General features: G+C 44.2%; 1 protein-coding gene across 2 annotated transcripts in view; it reads right to left on the bottom strand.

Annotated features, from left to right (window-relative positions):
* The window catches only part of LOC102386778 (homeobox protein PKNOX2), an 836,464-nt gene that overhangs the window by 477,088 nt on the left and 342,442 nt on the right, over positions 1 to 16,934 (bottom strand). For both annotated transcript variants that reach the window (XM_025213523.1, XM_014523785.2), the window contains one exon: positions 3,786 to 3,968. The gene's annotated coding sequence lies outside the window, so the exon portion shown is untranslated. The remainder of the gene's footprint in view (positions 1 to 3,785; positions 3,969 to 16,934) is intronic.

Here is a 16,934-nt window from a genome sequence, read left to right on the forward strand (position 1 = left end):
TTTTCCATTTGTCTCCAGATATAGGAGGGGATGGAAAGAAAGGAAAATTAAAGGGTATGTAGACTGTAAAGTAAAACTTTTAGTCAGAAGGCAGGATTACACTTAGAGACTATAATTTCTGTTTTTCATTAAAAAACAAAAACTGGAAAATAAAAAAATAAATCAAATCTTTCAGAAAGAAATGACCTTTTTTAACCAACTCTAAGAAGCCTGCACCAGAAGCTGAGGAAATGACCATCCTGGTTTTCACAATCTTGCAAAGTCATATGAGAAGAGAAATAAATGGTATATATGGTGAAAGCAAGTTATATATTTTAAGTTATTTAATTTTGATAAACTAATATGCAAAGATGAGGAAATTAAAAAAATGCCTATATTTATCCTGAAAGTGATCTTTCAAATGTAATTCTTGAAATCTTACTGTGGTGGATGATGTAATTGGGAGGTTTTCTTCTGATTCAAATACAGGTAACGAATAACATATTCAAAAGCACGTGTGTGCATTAGGAACATTAGTTCTTTTGTAATAAGAGACTTTTATGTGTGGGTTCCCTCCTCCTCCTCCAGCTTCTAACTCTCATTCATTATGATGTTTTGCCAGGCACAATATTGCAACTTACATGCACACTTCATAGCATCTGAGGATGTAGACTGTCCCTTCGGAAGTGTATACCCTCTAGAATTAGTTAGTCTCTAAGGTGCTACTCTTGCTTGACTTCAGAGCAACCTAGCTAACTACCTCTCTCTACACACAAAATGTATGCATGCTTATAGCAACATATCTACCCAGCCAGTTCACGGCCTACTGAAAGGACCACAGAATTGGAAACAGTCTTTAAGTACGAAAAACATCGCATACATAGCGGGTGAACTGCCATTTGGGAGTGTAACATGAAATAGAATTCCCATTCCCTGGAGTAGAATCCAGAGCTCTGTTTAGGCACACAGGTTCCCAAAATACCATAGGGGGAGAATTAGGCACCTCAGAATGGCAAACTAGGCAACCAACTCAGTATGCAGGGAACTGTCTTCAACAAACTGATACAGAATGTTAAGGAAAGAGGTGTGTCTAAAACACCTCACTCCAGAGCTTAGGGGGTTGGGCAGGGTGCGGGAGTGTGGGGACTCCCACACATTCCCCCCATGGCACACCACCCCCATTGTGGGCAGCAGCAGCAGGCAGGGTCAGTCGGGCACAGTTGCTGGTGCACAGCAACACACGGCCCCAGCCGCTGCTGCGCATGGAAGCAAGGAGCACAGCCTGCCCAGCCTGCCTCTATTGCAGGGGCTCAGCGCGGCACATGTGCAGCTTCCACACTTGTGCGGCACTGGGGGAAGCCCCGTGCTGGAACCAGCTGCCTTCCCTGCTCCCTGCTGCAGGTCCCAAAACTCTGCAGGGGTGGGGTCCCCTCCACTTCTTGTGTGGCACAGGATGGGGAAAGCGGCCAGCTCCAGCACAGGGCTTCCCCCAGTGCTGTGCAGTGGAGTGCTGTGCAAGTGCTGTGCTCGGCATGGAGCTCCCATGATACAGGCAGGCCAGGCTGGCTGCGCTCCTTACTAGGATGTGCAGCACTGGCTGGAGCCATGTGCCACTGGGCACCAGCGCCTGCGCGAGCAACCCTGCCTGATGCTGCTGCCCATAGTGAGGGCTGTGCACCATATGGAGAAATGTGTGGGGGTTTCCACACCTTTTCACCCTCCCTCACATCCCACAAACCTCACACATCCACATCCTGCCCCCGCAACCAATAGGTAAAATCAATAATTATTTTATAAAGAAAATGATCAATGAAATATGATCCTATTTAGGTTAAAGTCAATGTTCTCTCAAGTATGTAAGCCCCAATGTAATTTACAAGAGGGCATGTATATATGCCCTTCTGCACATTTAGAAAAGGGTTAACTAAAGCAGTTTTAAAAAACAGATGGTGCAATAACTGTACTGTTAAAATAACGTTTGCAGCTGGCACCTGAAAGAAAAAGGTAGAGAAAGGCAAGTCCAAGAATGCTGTATAATACATTTCAGTACAAAGTCTTCTATAACATTCAGAAAGCATCTATCTCTAAGGTAGATACTTGGTATCAGGTCAGATTCTTCCTACCTGGGGACCTGCTGGCTAGTATGTGAAGTAAAAGGTAAAAACCACATGTTATTTCTGCATATTCTAGGGCAGTGGTTCTCAACCTTTTTTGTACCAGGACCCACATGTAAACATCAATAGCCAGTCCCAACCCAGTGTCCCTCAGTCCCAGCCTGCTGCCTCCAGGCCCCAGCACCCCAGTGGGTGGTACAGGGGTGGTGTGTGTGGGGCAGGGGGATCCCCAAGCAGCCCCTTGTAGTCTGGAACTCTTCCAGCCTGGGTGCAGGCTATGCACTGCCACCAGGGCCAGCCCCATGCTCTCTGCCCTCACCCAGCTGCAGTTCCCACCCAGCTCACCCTTGCCACTTCCCTACCTGCTGCCTGGAGTGAGTGGGACACTGGAGAAGCCAAGCAGGTCCCCCAGCAGCTGCAGCAGCAGCTGGAATTCTTCCAGCCAACAAGGGAAAAGCCATAGTTTCCCACTTTTTTCTCCTTTAAAGGAGAATCGATTTTTTAAAGTTTGTTCATGGCCCTTTCATATATTCTTGTGACCCACTTTTGGGTTGCAACCCACAGGTTGAGAAACAATGTTCTAGGGGACCCTGTCAAGAACAATAGAACCCAGTGAACAACCAAATTCAAGAGTAGAAAAGCACAAACCTGCAGACTGCCCCCGTTCCCAGTGTGCCCTGTTACATAGATTATTCGTTCTTGATAGAGAATTACAATTAAGGCTTCATCTTAAGTAGAGATCAGCAATCAGATTTCTTATAAAATGGCACCTCAATTATTCAAATAATCCCTGACACTAAACTAGGGTGCTGCTTAGTGAAAGTGGGTCTATTAATGTGCTGCTGCTTCCCCATCACATCCGACACTCTGAACTTCATGTCTGATTACAGAATTTGCATTCAATTTATTTTTTCCATCTGGAATAAATGAATAATCCAAGTACCTACCCCAGCCTTAATTATATTTGTTAAATTAAAAACTGGAATCTGAAAAATTTAAATGCATGTAGTTGTGCAGCCAGATAAACTGCATCCTTGCACTGCTCAAGCCTTGTTCCATTTTCTTCCCCTTCCCCATAGCCATGCATCAAAAAAATTACAGCTAAAAAACAAAAACTCTTTATAAATGATGAAATAATAGATGATCTTTTGACATTTCCAGTGCTGCTTGTAGGAGAATGAGATAAAATGTAATAAAGTCATACACTTCTATGTGTTTCTTGGCTCTAGCAGCTAAAATTTCCATCTCTTTATGCAGAAGTCCTGGGGAGCAGAAATCCTTGATAATGCCAAACAATTCAATACTTTTATTTTTCCTTTACTCTGCACCACACAAAATATAGACTTCAAGCTGCCAGCTGCTGGAAGTGAAACCAGATGCCATAGTCCTTTTGCATATGGAAAAATCATTCAAACTCAGAGCCTGCTCATAATAAAAACATAAAGGGATGAGTTTTCATTTCAGAATCAGAACCTGAGTGCAGTTCCCCTGACCCGTAATAGGCTACTGCTTTGCTGAGACAGTAGGAAATGAACTCCTTCATACAGGTGCCTTTGCAAAGTATTAGTTTTGCCTCCCTTTTATTTTTGCTACATAGCAATATGCTCCATGCCACAGGAAGCATAGCAACTAGCATAACTTTCCCGCAGATGTAAGATGTAAATTATTGAAAAAGAAGTTATTTACCAGTACCTGAAGTTGTCTGAGAGATATTGTCAGCACTTGTGGTGTCTTATACTTCACACTTTGACCAGAGACTTTTGCCTTAGCAGTAGTGTAGAGTGGAGCCTAGCTTCACCTCTTCTTGCTGGGTTGCTGTACTTCCTCTTTTTCCTCAGTTATCTCTCAGCAGCAGAATCCAATCTTATCTTGGCACTGAGAAACAGGGGAAGGAAAGTAGGATTGAAATGTGCATGTGGACAATACATCTCAAAACATTTTGTTACTAGTAATTTCATATTCTTACCTGTGAATAATAGTCCACAAACATGCTCTCATCTGAATGATTCCAAACCAGAGACCACATATATGGAGCTTAGACCTAGAGCCCAATAGGGGAAGAGCAACTGGATGACAGCCCTTAAGAACAACATAAGGGGCATGTCTACATGTTCATTAATGCACTTTTACTAATGTACATTCAATTACCTCTATTGTAAGGTACTAGAAAAGGGCGTGCTAGCTTATTCTAATGTGTATTAGCAAAAGTACACAGTTTTTTGTGATGCTTTAATGCACATTATGTGTAGAGGTGTAGGTTGTTATGTGTAGATGCGCCCAAGAAGTGCCATACTGGGTCAAACCAATGGTCCATTTGGTCTAACAGTCTGTCTCCAATAATGGCAGTAGTAGATGCTTTAGAGGGAAAGCATTGAACAAGGTGTACCTAGAGTGATCTAACCCTATTCATTACCTTCCCTGGCATCCACCATCATTGGTTGAGAGATGTCAGAGGCTACAACCCTGACTGTTCTGTTTAATACCTATAAATAGATCCATCATCCATGAATTTGTCTAGCCCAGTGGTTCTCAACCTTTTCTGAGTCACAGCATCCCACTACCAGTTTTTTTGGATGTGGTGGCACCCCAGGTTGAAACACATTGTTGGTACTACCTCAACTTACCTCAGTGCTTCTCAACCAGGTATAGCTGCCTCCAGGTAATCTACCTTGTGTGCCTGGTGCACAGTCAGCCTGGCAAGGGCTGTGGCATGCGCAGACTCCCAAGCACCCTGTTAAACTTCCTGTCATAGGGTATAAGATCTATGCATTGCAATATGAGGTTGAAATGTGAGACAGCTTTGTGTCTTAGTGAGGAACCTCTGCCACTTCCTAAAAGACTCCTACAGGCAAGGGTTGACTTGCCTTGATAGGCAAACCCTGACAAAAGAGAGCTATTCCTCTGTGAAGTTTATGATTGGTATTTGAACATGCATTTGTAAGGGGGAGAAAATAGCCTAAAGGAGAGAAGGGTAGACCTTATATCTTTAAGGTGTGTAGGGTCTCATCTATTTAAGAGGTAACTATTCTAGACCTTTGAAGGACAGATCTTCCATAGTGGTCTATACCTCCTTCAAGAGGAAAAAGTCCTGTAGCCAGAGTGATACAGAGACCAATTTTGTAAGATTTGCTGGATGCAGAATGACAACCCAGGAGTGTGATCTTGCCAACATATGCTCTGGTCAAATTCTTAGGATGCTTGCCACCCTCCTCTTCAGTGTCTCCAAAACACAAATATTGGGGTTGGGTATCAACTAGGTGGAGGTGGCACCTGGAGAGAAAGATTCTCTTGAGTCTTTGGTTTCTGTTCCAGAGATTTAATGGCCACAGTGACATGGAGAGAAACTGAAATGACCCTGATCATGAGCTCTGGAGCATATCCTTCCAAACAAGGGGAGATGGTGTAATGGGGACCAAACCCCATTTCTAGAAGAAGGGCAGGGGTAGAGCATCCCAGCCCTTGCTGGGCCTTTTCTGTCCCTTGTCTTCCCTCTCTTCACTTCAGGATTCCTAGGTGTTCTCCTTCCTGGCACTCAACACACCTGATCAACTGAGGATGAGATCCCACAAGTTGGTCATGCTGCTGGCCTTAGGGGTGGACAACATGGGCAGCCACCCATGACACCATGGTCAGGGGGGTACCAAAAACAGCTGGTGCTTACAGAAACATTCTCCCCCTGCCCTGCTACACCCTGGCCAATCTCCATCCCAGGAAGGAGGAATGGTGCAGAGCTCAGCCCACCCCCCCACTTCCAGCTGATCACATGTGGGTGGGGTTTTGCCTGCTCCCATCCATCCACCTTGTTGCCTCAGAGCAGCAGTACTGCCAGCCTGCTACACCATGCTGCTCTGGCTCCCTGATGGACTGCACCCTGCGCCCTGCCTACCTGACTCTGCCTTTGTCTGCAGCAGCGCTGCTGACTTGGGGGGGGGGGGCAGGGGGGGCACACCAAAATACAAGTTCACCCAGGGTTCCATTTTCCCTAAGGCTGACTCTGGGCATGCATTAAATATGCCAAAAGGATCTGCTTTAGCTATGAGTACCTGAAACCTGCTGGAACCATAATGCGTGTCTATATTGGAACAACTGGAGCTTATCATAATGCCCTGGAAGACTGACCTACATATAGAGAGCAGCTGGAGCAGTTTCTTTAAGTAAATGAGATTTCCCCATGAAAACATGTAGCTATATTACTCAATTTGATAGGAGGAAAAATATATAGTTTACTGCACAGCCTGATCATGCCAGAGAAGCCAGTAAGCAAAACGTTAAAGAGATAGTAAAAATTGTCCAAGGGTATCTGGCACCTAAACCATTGATCAATACAGAAAAGTTCAGGTTCTATAAAAGGAGTCAACCTGAAGATCAATCCATTTCCTCTTTTGTGCCACAGTACAGAATTTTTCAGAACATTGCACTTTTAAGGATGGACTTAATGAGGCCTTCAGAGATAGATCTGTGTATGAGTCACTTAATAAAGCCATACAAAAAAAAAAGCTCTTAACAGAGGAAGACCTCACCTTTAAATGTGCTGTTGGGATTGCAATAGTTATGGAAACTGCAGCAAAGGATGCTTTAGAATTCATGGAGGAGTTCTGGTGTAAATAGGAATAAATGCTTATTCCAATTATTAAACATGCACTGGAAAACTCAGTGCATGCAGTGGCTATGTATGTGCTATCAGTGTGGAAAAGTGTCCCATGCCCTAGCTAAGGAACTCTACTACTGAAGTTGCAATAAAAAGGGGTATTATCCAGGCAATGTGCTCTTCTAAGATAAATATGGAAGAGACCAAATAATGTATATGTAATAGATACAGGCCATAGTGCCACAGGTGGAGAAAGGGGAATAGCTAATTCCGGGTCTATATAAACGTGAACAAGGGTGAAAATCCAGAAATTTGGCTACAATCCCAAGTTGTAGGTAAAATGCTCAGAACAGAGTTGGAAACAGCCTCTGCAGTGTCTGTCATCTCATGTTCAGAATATGAAAAAAAATTAAAAGTAAGGAAGTAAAATTTGAAATTAAGGAAGATGCTGGCGATGCATAGGGGATGCACGTGGCTGCACGTGCACCCCCAAGATTGGCTGTGCACCCCCTGGAAATGCCAGCTGTGGAACTGGAAGTGCCAGCGGAAGTGCACTTCCAGTTTTGCTGCTGGTGATTTCCGGCTTGGCGATTGGCCATGGGCCCCGCTCCCAGTCAGTGATCTGGTGCCCCCGCCCAAGACTCGGGATGCACCAGTTGCCCATGAAGGAAGATACCAGTGTTTTTAAAGACAGATCCAGGAGAAAAGGTTGTGCCTCTTATCTATAGGCTGTTGAAAAAGGGTGACCCACTCTGGGGCATGAGTGGCTAAAAACGACTTCCCTGAGCTGGAATTCTGTAAAGATGCCACAGGCCCTTTTGAAGGTCTTTGCAAAAACACTTGAACAATAGTTAGAAGGCGTATTCAACCAGTCATCCAAAATGCTCATGGAAGGCATAGGAACTTTAAAAAATATCAAAGCTAGGATAATAGTAAATGAAGATGCACAGGCCAAGTTTCACAAAGCTCAGCTAGTTCCTTCCAGCCTATGTGCAAAAGTAGATGCTGAATTAGACTGCCTCAGAAGGGAAAGCATACTTTCAAAAGTAGCCTGGAGTGCGTGGAGCACTCCTGTTGTGCCAACTGTAAATAGCCCAATTTCCATGGATTTCTATACAGACCCCAGTAGCAGTGGCACCATGGCAGCACAGGGCCAGGGTTTCCATGGAGACCAGCCCCAGCAGCTGGCGTGTGGCACCGCTCAGAGCTACTCCAGATCTGGAATCTTGCAGTGATGACAGTGTGGTCTGGAACCGGGGCACAGTTGTGATCCACTGCCCACTTGCTCCCAGCATGGGCATGCAGGCAGTGGATCATGGATCTGACCTGGCTCTGAACCATATGGTCACCAATGCAAGATCCCAGCCCCAGCTGCCAAGCAGCTTTCCACCCAGCTCTAAGACCTGCCAGTGATGCTGGGGCTGATCTCCACGGAAACCCTGGCCCTGTGCTGTCACAGCACTGTCACTGATGGGGTCTCCATGGTAACTGGCTGCAGCGATGCAGGCAGGAGCTGCTGGGAAATTGAGTCTGGCCATTGGTTGGATCCACCATTTTGCTTACCCCTGCTATAAACCCTGTGCTGAAAGTCAATAAATGTCCCCTACCTTGAATTGAATATATTTTTGACACGTTAGCAGTGAGACAGAGATTTAGCCAAACTGATTTACCATAAGCTTGCCTACAGATGGAAGCAGGAGAATATTCAAAGGCTTATTTTACTGTGAACAATCTACAAGGATTATAAAAATACAAGAGGCTAATGTTTGGCATTGCTTTTCCTCCTTCTATATGGCAATAAGCAATGGATCAAATGTTACAAGGCATTCCAGAACACAGTGTTAGCTGGATGACATTATTGTGACTGGTGAAAATAATGAAGATCATCTGAAAAGTTTTAAGAGAATATTAGAATCTCCAGAAGACTATGGGGTATAAGGAAATAGCACAAAATGCACATTTTTCACAAAGTAATTTGCTTATTGTGGACTTGTTATGGTAGGTCTTGTGCACCATAAATCTCCAGAGAAGATTAAAGCAGTTCTGGAAGCCCCAAAGCCAAAAGATGTTTCACAACTTAGATTGTTTCTAGGATTTATTATGGTATATTTGCACCAACCTAGCAAGAATATTGTATCCTTTAAATTGTTTTGCTACAAATGGGTTTGGTCACATGAGTGTCAAAATGCTTTCCTAGAGGCAAAGAGACTGGTTGCATCAGATAGGACACTTGTTCATTTTAACCCACTGTTGCCTATCCAGTTTGCACGAGATGCATCCTAACATGGCATTGGGGCTGTTATACACTAGCCACATTCCCATGAATGGGAACATGCAGTTTGCAGCACCTCAAAGCCTTTTGAGGCACCACAAAACGCATGCAGTACATGTTAATCCATTCGCATTGCAGTGCATGTTAATCCAAAATTACATACCAGGAAATCCTGGTATCTAAAAAAAAGGTACCAAAAATAAATAAAAAGGCGGTTTAGTGCATGCAGCAACAGTGTGTGCTTCCTGAAACCAGAGCCTGGCTTGCTAGAGCCACGCTCCAGCTGCTGGCCAGGTTCTGTGCACCCATATTACTACTGCTGCAGCCCTGGAGCCCCCAAGCCCCAAGGAAGGTTGCTAGGGCCAGCCCAGGTGCTGGCCCCAGCCTCCACTACCCTACCTAGGGCAATTTGCCATGCACCAGAGCATGCATGCAGGGGCATGCACAGGGACAAGTAGCAGCAGCAAAAATATATGCTGCTGCTATTTGTGCCTGGGTAAATGCATGTTCCCGCTCATGGGGATGTGCCCGCTATGTCCAATGGCAGGGAGTGGCCCATAAAATTTGCATCCTAATCACTTATAGTAGCAAAGAAGAATTATCCACAGATAGACAAAGATCTTTAAGTCTGGTGTTGGGGAGGGGTGACAGGTGAAGAAATTTAACCTATACCCATATGGAAAGAAGTTTATTTTGGTCACAGACCACCAACATCAGTCTCCATCTGAGGAAAGGTATGTATGTATATGACAAGTAGAGCACATATGCAATGGTAGGCTCTCTTTTTATGATATTGAATACAAAAGAACAAAGGCACATGGAAATACTGATGGGCTCTCTCAATTATCTGTGAAAGAACCTCCTGCAATAGAAAGAGATTCTACTAAAATTATTAACTTATTTAGATGGAGTATGCCCCAGTGATCTGTAGTAAGTTTCAGCAAGAAACCAAGAAAGACCCCATAATGGTACCCTGAGAGGTTGAAATATATGGAAAAAATAATTTAACACCTCTTTTATGGAAGCAAAGATGAGCTTACTATATATCAAGGATGTGTCATGCAAGGGATTTGTGTTGTTATAACCAGTAAATTGCACACAAGAGTTTTAGAAGAGCTACATATAGGTCATATAGGAGTTGTAAAAATGAAGGGATGAGCTGGAAGCTTTATATGGTGGCTGGGTACCAATAAATATAACACCTAGTTAAAGAAACCATGGGATGCCAAGAGGTACAGAATATGTCCAAAGCTTTGCCATTACAGCCTTGGGATGGCTATCCATTCCCTGGCAACAGTTTCATATTGATTTTTTAGGACAATTTTTCATAGACATTCAGGCTGGAATGGACACCGAAGGATCATTGAATCCAGCCCCCTGCCCCAGGGGCAGGAAGTCAACAGGAATCATAGGATCCCAGCAAGATAGACATCCAAATGTGTCTTGAAGGCATTTTAGAAATGATGTACCTAGTGCTAATGAATGCCCACTCCAAATGGCCACAAATTTTCTGTATGAAAGCCATTACAGCAGTACAGACGGTAGAAAAATTGCTAAATCTGTTTTCACGAATGGGATTAGCAATACAAATTGTACCTGACTGGCCCTCAGTTCACCTTAGATGATTTTCAAAGGCTCTTGAAGAAAAATGGTATTTGACATATTGCTTCTACACTATACCATCCAGCCACAAACAGACTGGCTGAATGTTTTGTACAGTCTTTAAAAAATGTCTTATTGTCCATGAAAGAGGGAGGGTCAGCACAGAAGATGGCAGGCTTCTTACTAACATAATGAAATATGGTACATGCCACAATGAATGAGATACCAGTGCTGCTGTTCATGGGCCAGAATCTCAAACCATGGTTGCATTTATTAAAACTAGACTTGGAGCAGCATGTTCACAATTTCCAGGTAAGTCAGGCAATGACAAGGGGAACAGGTGTTCCTCAGCAGCTACAAGTAGGTCAACAAGTACTGACACTTGATTACTGGGTTCTCGATAAATGGCAGCCTGCAGTTGTGAGTGTCCTTGTGGTATGTAGTGCATGTGGTGCCTTGTTGCATGGTGCACTTTGAGCTACTCAAATGTTGATCAGTATTAATGCTAGCTCATATTTGTACCAGTAACATCATAAGGCTAAAAACCTTCTCTGGCTGTCCCTCACCTGCACAGCTGTGACTTGCCACTAGAGGGCTGGCAAACAGGGGCCTGATTAGGAGCTACAACTGTGAGTTGCCATACAGGGCTAGAGAGCCAGGATAACCTTTTATTCCTGCTCTAGGGGGTATGTGAGAGATGGGCTGGGGGGAGGGACTGTAAGAACATGAAGTGGGGAGGCAGAGAGTTAAAGGGATGTGGATGGGTAATGACATGGGAGTGGAAAGAAAATGGAGGTGGGGGATAGATGATGAAATGAAGGAAATCAGCCACTGAAGGATAAAACAAAGATAAAATAAATAAAATAAAAAAGAAGTCAATTTAAAAAAGTCTCATGTTTTAATAAATTGTCGTATGAAGGGTACTGGTCATGATTCCTGGGGTGACCAGACGGTAGGAGCAGTAAGGGAAGGTACTTTTGGGAGAGCTACTGCCCCTGCCCCACGACCCGATCCAGCCCCCTTACTTTGTTTCCCCTGCGCCCCTCTAGATCCCACAACCAGACCTGCCTGTGCCCTGTGACTTGGCTAGCTGGCATGTACTCTGCAGGTTTTTGGTGTGGGAAGGGCACATCACCAGGGCTGGGAGGGGGTGTTGTCTTAGTGCCTAAACCAAACCCTGGGAAGTAGAGTTCAGAGGGTGGAAAGTTTGTCCACACAGAGCAGGAGCGTGGGAGATAGGACACTGCATCTGGAGTTGCTGAAGAACAGCAGCTTGGGTTGTTCATCTGTGGGGAGTGGTCACACATTAATGTAATACAAGCGGAGTAGCATGGATCAGAGATGAATCTGCCCTAGATTGGCATAAATTTAAACTGCTTAGAGTGTGCTTAAAACTAGTTTCAGGTGTTAATGCATGGACAATCCAGGAGTTAAGAGCTCCAGGAGTCATATGAAATTAATGTATAATAAGGCCCTAATATCATTGACACTGCCATAATTACCAACTGAGAGATACAGAAGTGATGGTGAGCAAAGTACAGGAGTAATAAATAGTTGGAGCCCCACATGTTGTCATCCCACTGGATTTGCAACCTACAGTGACAACCAGTAGTGTTCTGCCTAAAGTAGCAATGCTAACCAGCCATTATCTAATGATTCTGAACAACCTATAACCAATGAGAAGGGGGCATCTGAATTTGACGTAGATGATGGCAGGCCATCTCCTCAGAACTGCGTTCAATGGAGTGGCAGACACTGCACACACTACCAAGGACAGAAACAGAAACATGAACCTGACATAGTAGTAGATGCAGCATATCTTCAGGGAAGCACTCAAACTGATAGATGCTACCCAGAAAGGAATTGCAAGCCACTTCACAGGTTTACTGCGATATGTCACTGTCATTTAAGAAGGGGGAAAGATGTGAGCAATGTGAATGTATCGAATGTGCCCATTAGAATCTAAGCTTTTTATTTTGTTGAATCTACTTATGCCAATTAATGCATAGTTTTACTTTATGTTCCAAGTATATTCAGTGTTGGCCAGCATGGCAGCACTCTTACCACACCTATGGTTTGAGTCACTTTACTTCTGGCTGCATTCAAATAAACAAAACAATTTTGTCCTGAGGTAAGAGAAAGGAAGCACCACCAAAAATTCAAAAATGGCATCTCCCATGGCACTGTCACAAAAAGGCATTGGGAGGAGAGTTGGTACCGATGAACGGGCTCCCTGAAGGAAGAAGATAAAAAGGAGAAGGAAGCTCTTGTCTTATGCTTCCCAGGACAGTAAAGGTACTGGGGAGTACAAAGAGTACAGGACTGAGTTCTTCCTAAGGATCAAACCAGTAGCTACTTGAAACTCTGTCTCTAGCCAGGTGGATAAGAAGAACTGAGGAGAAGGGAGTGTGCATTGCCCTTTATCCCCCTAGTGCAGAGGCTAGAGGAGGGGTGGGAATAGGGTGCACTGTACATGCTAAGAAAGGCAAGAAAGTCTCCAGTGAAAGCACAGGACATTCAGACAATGCTTGTTTGAATTTATACTTGCATAGAATCTACACTGATTAACTAATTAAAGTATCACAAAAAACATGAATTCCAAGCAGGGGGATACACAGATTTCCAAAAAGGTGGGACAAAATATTGAGGTTCCCCTGCTTTAATTGGCTTCCTTCCTGCAGGAAGGCATGCCTTCCTAGATGAAGTGTATGGTGAGGGGGGGTATGCTCCTCTAATGAACATGCCCTCTGAGGGTACATCCTGACAAGCGCTCATGTGCAGGGGCACACATTCCTGCAGGACAAATAGCAGCGGGACATATTTGTGCTGGTGCTATTTGTCCCCATACACACCCAGCAGTGCTGAGCTGACCACTTAGAGCCTGGCGGTCAGCCAGAGTGTGGCTCTGGCCTCCCTTTTGGTGGTGCACACTGCTGCCATGTGCACCATGCCACTTTTTTTAGCAGCACGGTTTTTTGTTCGTTTTGTTTTTGTTTTACACCAGGCTCTCAGAGCACTGTAAATTAGCAACATGGCAAACAGGTGCACATGCACCACAAATCACATGGGTGCACTCATCAGGATGCAATCTGAGGGAGTATGTCCTGTTGCAGGAAGGGCATGGTCTGCTAGGAACAAGGACTCGAATGTTCAAGTAGTCCCCAAGCAATGGTGGCCAAAAGCAATCACCCCAGGCACCCCCCTCTAACTGTTCCCCTGTTTCCTAGCCAGTGGGCGTGTCTACATGTGTGATTAATGCACATGAATAAACACTAGAGCTTATAGCTCTGGAGTTTTTTGCTCTCACGTGTGCCATTTGAATGTGTGCCCAAAGCAAAAAAACTCCAGAGCATATTGTTCCTAAGTTAATTCATGTGCAGCACTTGGAGCTTTGTCAGAGCAGCCTGGGCTGGTATGGAACATGGGGGGTCAGGTTGCCAACCCAGGCCTACTTTGTCAGAACTCCGCATGCTGCAGAGGGGCTAATTGGGGTACAAAGGTACTTTAGCATGGGGGATGCCTGCCAGCTAGCCAGCTGGGGCAGCGTCTACACGTGTGCTGCTGCGCACAAAAAACTCCACAGCAGGTTAGGACTTCTAACCTACTGTGGAGTTTATTAGTTTTGTGCATCCTAATAGGGGTGCACATTTAGACACAGGGTGTATCTATATGAGATGCTTTACTGCACAGTACAGCTAATTACTGCACAGTAAGCGTCTGCATCTAAACATGCAGACGCTTACTGTGGGTAATTGGCTCTAATCATGAGTAAATTTGCTACTTACAGATGCAAGTGGCAAATTTACTTGTGATTAGTAACTGTGCAGTAGGGCATGTGTGCACACTTGACCAGGAGCAAATTTGCTCCTGGTCAACTGGGGAACAGGGAATGGGAGATTGCTCCCTACCCTCAGGAGCTGCCTGATGCCAAAGCAAGCTCTGCCACCGGAGCCCAGGCAGGGACAATGTCCCCCTGCCTCAGCTGCATGGAGCTCCCAGCCCCTGCTTCACACTGTGGGGCCGAGGCTGGGAGATCCTTATCTCCCAGTCCAAATACCGCAGTCGCAGGGCTGGTGTTGGGGTATCTTTATCTCCCAGCGCCATCTCCACAACTGTGTGGTCCAGGTTGGAAGATCCTTATCTTCCAGTATCAGCTCCACAGTCACAGGACTGGCACTGGAAGATCCGTATCTCCCAATCCAACCCAACCCCTGCAGTCATGGAACCCCGGTTAGGAGATCCTTACTTCCCAGCTCCAGCTCTGCAGTTATGGGGCTGGTGCTGGGAGATCCTTATCTCCAAGCCTGAGTCCTGCGGTTGAGGGGCCAGGACTGGGAGATCCTTCTCCCAGCACAGGCCCAAAGCAGGTCAGCCTTGTATTGTATAAAGAATAGCCAGGACATGGTGTTGCCATTTTACTCAATAATCTAGTGTTTAGGGACGTGAGAGACCCAGATTAAACTCCCTCCATTTTACTAATTTAGAAGGGAGACTTGAAACCAGGCCTCCTGCTTCTCAAAATTATACCCTGTTGACTGGACTATATAGTGCACTGAGGTAGAGTGCTTACAGTCTCTCCAGCTGAAACAGTTTCACTTTGAATAAATTATTATATATGCTTTGGCAATAGGGATTTGAATGTGACCTCCTACATCCCACACGATTGTATTCAGAGGCAGGGTATAGTCACACTCTTGCTTTCTCTCTCTGGCCCCCCAAATATGTATGTACACACAGAAGAATAGCTTCAATGGGAGAGACTGCAAAATTGCCTGTTCATAACCCCATCTAGTAAGGGATTATGAACAGGCAATTTTGCAGTCTCTCCTATTGCCTACTCATAATCCCCTATAGTAAAGGAACTCTTACACTACTTTAACCAGTGCACTAATGGAGAGAAGGGGAAGAAAGTGAATTTCTCTTGGTGGTGTTTTGTGCACAACCTAATCTGGTAGATGTGTTTTGAGAATATCTACTGATTATATCCTGTAGCCAAGATAGATAAAAAAAAACCTTGTCTGTGAGTCTTACTGCGGTTTAAGCACTGAGCTGATCAGCAGCATCAAGACTTAGTGGTTATATATATGCCCAGAGGTAAAAGCATGGGCACTTCAGAAATGTAGGTGCTTTCAGGGTTAGGAAGCACATGCCAAATTATAACATCTATTCAAATAAAATGTAAAGGCTGAAATTATAGGCAAGAGAGGGAGACTACTCAGGCAATAGTAAATAAAATAAGTTTAGCCTGGTACAACTAATAATTAAATCTAATTGGAAGATCGGATGAATATAGTTGCAACCCTTTTCATTCTAAGAGCAACATGCTATTATCACATGGCATCAACTATCAAATGACTGCCTTCATTAATTTACTCCAATTTGTAGAGTTCAATTATATCAACAGTTTAAGAGAAATATGTTCCAAATGCATTGCAAGATAAGTATTGCTTAAACATCTTTTATATTTTATTTTATATTGCCAAAAATCCCCTGCTGCAAGGAACTGAGGATCCAGCTATAGCACATGACAATAAGTGCATAGTTGAATAAGAAACCAAATGTTCTAAAGTTAGAGGAAGCAAACATGAGCAAGACAAGTTGTGAATGGTTCTCCCTTTTGCTCTTCCCATTTCAAGGAACCTGGGTTTCATTTATAAGCAGAAAAATTCTCTAGGAAATGAATAATTGGACATATCTAGCATTGAGATTTACAGCCTGGCACTCTTCACTGCACAAACAGTAAATCATCTCCATTGGTATGGCAGATTTGTCAAAAGGAAGAAATAATCCCACCAAGTAGTAGTCACTTGCATCTCATTGAAGAAGACTGCCATTCTAACATCAGTCACTGGCCCTCTGATTTCATGCATACATAATACAGCTCTGTGAGGTTAACCCAAGAGACCAATAATAGATTGCAGAGGGAGCAGATGCAGAAAATAAAATGAGAACAAAGCACACAAGGTTAATGTAAAGTGATGATGATAAGAGTAGAGGGGAAAAGCCACTAGGACCACAAATATATGTATATATTTCTCTTTTGGTTAATCTACTAGATGCAAATCTATCCTGGCTTCTACTTGACTTCACGCTAACATGTCTACCTGAAAAAATAACAGTGTGATACAACCAACCATTACATACAGTTTTTATTGGTCAAATGCAGTTTGGCTGTTATAATGGACATTGTGACAAAAAAGTCCTTCTGTAAGTAGCTAATTGCTTCTTTATATTGTGCTGGGGTCTGTTAGTTTTGCAATTAAAAGCTGGGAACATAAACTTAATTGTTTTATGGCAAAATGTAATGCTTGACTGGGAAGCAGAGGAAACCAGGAGTCTAGTTGAAAGAGGCTCAACGTTTTTACTGCATCAAGAGCGG

This window comes from Alligator sinensis, unplaced genomic scaffold (genome assembly GCF_000455745.1).
Source record: "Alligator sinensis unplaced genomic scaffold, ASM45574v1 scaffold385_1, whole genome shotgun sequence".
Taxonomy (NCBI): domain Eukaryota; kingdom Metazoa; phylum Chordata; order Crocodylia; family Alligatoridae; genus Alligator; species Alligator sinensis.